The sequence below is a fragment of the Chrysemys picta genome, chromosome 9 (genome assembly GCF_011386835.1).
Source record: "Chrysemys picta bellii isolate R12L10 chromosome 9, ASM1138683v2, whole genome shotgun sequence".
NCBI lineage: Eukaryota > Metazoa > Chordata > Testudines > Emydidae > Chrysemys > Chrysemys picta.
Genome location: NC_088799.1, coordinates 102543225 through 102549057, shown reverse-complemented (window position 1 = coordinate 102549057; position 5833 = coordinate 102543225).

Genomic DNA, 5833 nt, shown 5'->3' with positions numbered 1-5833 from the left:
TAACGCAATTTTTTATTTGAAAACCAAATGACTACAAAATAATATAGAAAGTGTTCCGTGGCCAAAAAAGTTAGGGAAACGCTGGTCTAGTTTAAGACGCCAAGTTAACTAGACAACTGATCACAGCTGACATGGTAACAAAATAACCAGTGACACAATCTCTGCTCTTTAATTTTTAATGATTCCAGGGTTTTTTTTCTTCTTCCCTATACTGGAATTCACTAGTTTTAATCAGGGCTTTTTAAAAGCACCTTCTCCCTCAATGTCTGTTCCTTTATGCTTTTTTCCCCTTTGCCATTCATTTCTCTGTCTGTTTTCAACCCCTTCTTGTCTCAGCTTTTCCTTTCTATATTCTCCAGATTTTGGTTTCCTTCCATTCCTCCCTCTTCCCTGCATCTCTCACAATGGTCTCGCTCCCGTTCGGCCTTGCCAGCTGTGTCTGGAAAGCAGCAGAAGACATACAATGCAGCTCTGCCTGAACTTAAGTGAGAACTAGATGAATCTGTTACCAATGACAGGTTTCAGAGTAGCAGCCGTGTTAGTCTGTATCCGCAAAAAGAAGAACAGGAGTACTTGTGGCACCTTAGAGACTAACAAATTTATTAGAGCATAAGCTTTTTACCAGACCTTTTCCCACAATGTAGCCAAGATATTTGGCCTCCGTGAACCCTACAGCGCACTTGGCAGGGTTTGCTGTAAGGCCAGCTCACCTGAAGGTATTGAGGACTGCCTCCACCTTCTCCAGGTGGGTTTCCCAGTCTGGGGTATGAATGACCACATCGTCCAAGTAGGCAGCAGCATAACTGTTATGCGGGCGTAATAGCTTGTCCATGAGGCGCTGGAAGGTAGCTGGGGCCCCATGTAGTCCAAAAGGGAGGACAGTATATTGAAAAAGACCCTCTGGTGTAGAGAATGCAGTCTTTTCCTTTGCGTCTTCTGCAAGGGGAATCTGCCAGTACCCCTTTGTCAAGTCTAGGGTAGTACCCAGATGGTCCACTAGCTCATCTATGCGAGGTATGGGGTACGCTTCGAACTGGGATACTTCGTTTAGTCACCGGAAGTTGTTGCAAAATCTTGTGGTGCCGTCAGGTTTGGGCACCAGCACAACTGGGCTGGACCACTGACTGTGGGATTCATCGATGATCCCCAACGCCAGCATTTTTTTTACTTCTGCTTTTATTTCCTCCCTTTTTGCCGCTGGCATCCGATAGGGCCTCATTGTTACTCTGGCCGCAGGGTTCATGACACGACCCAGAGGCTCAGCAGAGGGTAAATAGGGGCTTTGGAGAAAGTGGATAATACACCCCTCTCCAGGAACCCCAAATGTGCCATAATGCTGGGCGCTCCACCAGCTGCAGCGGTCAGGGCATCTCTCCTCACCCTCTCCGTGCAGGGCTTCCCTGGCTGGGACTCCCTGAGTCACTTTCCTGATCCTATCCCAGCCCGGCCTCCCACGTGCGACCCATAAACCAGACAGCAAGCAGCTTCCCTCCAGCCTGGGGAAGCAGGCCAAGCCATAGGGGGCCAAACCCACTCGCAGACAGGACCCTGGGAAATGGCCCCCTAGACTACAGAGCCCTGGTGGCTGGCCTAGCCCCTTGCTGCCACCCCTGGGGGGGGCACAATTCCTTACGTGTCTTTAGGGGCCAAGGTTCCCCCACCACAGCCCTTGGCCAAACAGCTGAGACACGTGCTGTCTCCTCACCCATCTGGAGGCGACTGAGCTGATCTCCAGCACAGCTCCCGGGGGAGGGCACAGTCCATTAAAGCCGGGCTCTGCTCTGCGCTCCGCTGACCTCAGCACCCTGCTCGCGTCAGGGCTGGTCAAACCAGGGGAATTCTCCCCTGCAAAATACTCCAAACGGAAGGGAAATGGTTTGTTTTGTTCAAAATCTTTCCCCCCGCTTTGGAAGAAATCATTGAAAGCAAACAATTTCATCTTGATGCAAACTGAACTGAATCGAACCAAATACTTTTATGATTTTTTAAATTCCCTTCCCCTCTTTCTCTCCCTTTGGGGCAGCGGGGAGGGAAAGGCCAGAAAAACCAAACCAAACCGTCACTTCGATTCGAATCCAAATGAAAATGTGAGTTTTGATTGTTGGCAGTAGAGTGAGAACCTTTTGACTGATGTGAACGTTTTCATAACGTCAATAGCTATTTTTTGTCAAATCCCCCCCCTTTGACTTCCATCCCTAATTCATGTAGACGCAATGCCCTTTGCTGGTGGTTTACTCTCTAGTCACAGTGCATGTCAGTGTTTGGCCAGTAGGGGACAATGTGGGTTTGCTTCTTTTTCTCTTTCCTCTCTCGCTCACTTGCACTCCTAAGATGCAGTATCATGGCACAGTGCGGTGGAAGAGACGAGAGACGGCCAGGTACATTGTGTTTGTTGTATTCCAGAGACTGCCGCCACGCCTAATACAGTTCGTTAGATGGCCCCCAGCTTACGCTCTTCTCTGTGCTCACCTACTAATGAGAGGCTTAGCTGAGGAGTTCATTTGAAAATAGCAATGCTTGTAGCTAAATTTCTTGGTCTGATTCTGGGTGTCCCTGACTCTCTCGCCCCCTTGCCCCCCCTTTTGTCCCCCACTCCCTTGCACCTGCTTGCTGGGAGCCGATCAAAAAAGAAAGAAGCTGCAAGCCACAAACTAGCCAACAAGCAACTCACAAGTCAATTAAGCCAAACACCAGCCCGATTTCTGTGGTTTATTTTGTGGGTTTGGCACGTCTGGTCAGAGGTGGAGCCAGGACTAGAACCATGCCCGCAGATTCCTGGTCCCGCCACCTAGTCAACAGACCTTACTGCTGCTAATTCTGGTTAAGGCTGCGAGTCTGTCACGATGGTCACGGATTCCGTGACTTTCCGCCACTTCCGTGACTTCTGCAGCAGCAGTTTGGGTGTGTGGGAGGGGGCTCAGGGGTAGGGTTGTAGGGTGTGTGGGGGGCACTTATCTCAGGGTGGGGGCCTCCCACTGGCATGGCCCTGCAGCTCCTAGGCAGCAGAGGGACCGGAGGGAGGGGGGGCTCTGCGCCGCGCGCTGCCCGTGCCTGCGGGTCCCACCCCCGCAACTCCCATTGGCTGCAGTTCCCAGCCAATGGGAGCTGCGGCAGCCGGTACTTGTTCCCCTCCACCACCTAGGAGCTGCAGGGATGCAGAGCCAGGTAGGGAGACCCTGCCAGCCCCACCAACCCCCCAGCACCAGCGGGCCCTGGGCCACCTCCCCCAGCACCCACGGTGTCCCCAGACCGCCTCCCCCTCCGAGCACCCGTGGCTCGCCCAGACCACCCCCCTACCCTGAGCACCCGCAGTTCACCCCGCCCAAGTTTTACTCACAGGTATTTTTAGTAAAAGTCATGGACTGGTCACTGGCCATGAATTTTTGTTTACTGCCTGTGCCCTGTCCATGACTTTTACTAAAAATACCCATGACTAGACCGTAGCCTTACTACGGGTGTGTGAGGGGCGCTGCTTCCCGGGCGAGGAGACCCACAGCACACACACAGTCAGAGGCAGAAGGAAGGAGCAATGAATAAAGGGAAACCGAAGAAATGTCCCCCTCCCAATGGCCTTGCAGAACGCTCAGTGCAAACGAGGCAGCAATTACCGCAAAACATGGCATAGAAAAACAACGGCTTCCTCTCCACTCCTCTCAGCTGACAGGCCCCCGGTCACCCCTCCGGATACACTGAGGCACAAAGATATTTTTCCTTATGATCAATGGACAGACAGTTGCTTTTGCATTAGCTGCTATACCTGGCAGCATGGCCCCAGTGCATGCCTAAGGGACCGGTAGCAACGGCAGCATTTTTGTGGCAGAGCAGTTGTTCAAGTAAATACGTGCTCAACTCCCTAGTTGTCTCATCCATCTCTGGGGAAGAGGGGGGTCTCCTACCACAACACTCCTGGCAGCTGAAAGGCCGTCGCAGTGAAGCTGTGTCGTTCGGCACATGGAGACAAGGGGGATGGGAGCTGCAGGCACTGCCATGCAGAATGCATTGCTGTCCTGCCATGCAGAATGCATTGCTGTCCTTCACGAGCCTCTTTGCACTGGTGCTCTGTATGCCCTGCACGACATTTGTCAATTAGGTGCAGGGCCGCCCGAGGGGGGAGGGGGGGGCAAGTGGGGCAATTTGCCCCAGGCCCCTGGCCCCACAGGGGCCCCCACGAGAATATAGTATTCTATAGTATTGCAACTTTTTTTTATGGAAGGGGCCCCCGAAATTGCTTTGCCCCAGGCCCCCTGAATCCTCTGGGCGGCCCTGATTAGGTGCAGGCAAATGGGATCTTCAGCAGCTCGGGCTGGAACACATTAGCTTCATCAGCGGCTTTTGGGTCAAGAAACCAGGCATCTGGTTGCAACGGTACAGTCCTAATGGTCGCTGCTGTTCTCCAGCCTGCACAAGAAAGGCTGGAATCCCCCCCGCCTTTGCACAGGTGTGCAGTAGGGAGCTGGGGGGGAGCGAGTGTGCCGAGCCCTTTGCCCTGCTCCCTGTGCAGCGTGGGTCAGAGCTAAGCACTCCCAGGAGTAAGGGGACGGCTCCTTTCCCTTGCCAACGGGCCTGGCTCCCCCCAGCCCCACACGCACTGCTCAGGAGAGCTCACTGCCACATGGGGAGTAGCGCGCTGCACCCCACGAGGTACGAACGCCCTGGGAGCGTAGACGCCACGTGCCCAGGAGTAGGGTTATCTGGAAAATGGATTAGCCGTTCAGTGAGGAATTCCTCCCGTTCGAGCTCTGGTTTCCATCTGAACCTGAGGTGTCCTGCGGAGTGCCAGTCCCCCCCAAGCTTTGAGTGAGGAACGCTGACATGTTTGGTATTGTTCATTTTGTTAGTGTAACACAATGTAAAGCGATCTATTGTATAACAGCGAACCAAGTGTCGTGTGATATTTAAATTAATAGTTCAATAGCGTAAGTAAGTTAAAACAAAATGAATTGAAATGCTCAAGGCAAAACAAGCGGGTTTTTTTTGACAACAAAACGAGAAAGTTGCAATGCTTCATTTCAGCTTTATTCTGTATAAACGTTTGTCAAAGTCAACGCGCCCGCCGAACACTTCAGCTGGGACATCACTGCGTTGTCTGATGGACAACTGGCCTCTGGACGTGTTTTTGACCAGCTCTACCCAAGAGGCACCTGTGCCCGTGAGGGTGCACACTTCCCCTCTTAGGGGCCAGCTCCAAGTCACTCGGTGGCGCTACTGCGGACTGTATCCCTAGCAGTGTTCTCCGGCCATGGCCGAGCCAGGCTGGCTGGAACAGGTAACACGGGCCCCACTGTGATGGGCCTACACAGGGAGCAGGTGCATCAGCCTCAGCGTCTGCAGGAACCTTCATCACGTCCCCCTCTTGCTTTGCAACCGCCTCTCAGGGAGTTCCTGCCGCAGCTGCAATTGTTGTCTCGGGATACGTTGCCTGACCTGCTGGCATGAGAGAACCAGGGAGGGGAATGCAAGGAGGGGGTCATCTTTAGTGCTTTCAGCTTGGGGACACCCAACGAAATCCTGTGGGAACCATATTGCCCAGGGGAGCCAAGGACCTGGGGGCATATGGAAACAAAGACCCCCCAGATAGATAACCCTGGCCTCCTGCGGATGTCCTGAGAGCTGGATGGAACCCATACATCAGCGCAGGCTGTACAGGCCTGCCTGGAGCCCCCAGTCGCTCTTGTGGGGCTAGCCCACACTGAATTCTGAGCTGCCATCGGCTTCGCTGCTCCGCTGCCCAAGCTAGCTAGAGTAAAGCCACTTCAGCACCATTTGAACCTGTGATTGCAGTATAGACGTAGCGTCAGGGAGTGCCAGATTGTGAGGTTTTCACTCCCCCCTG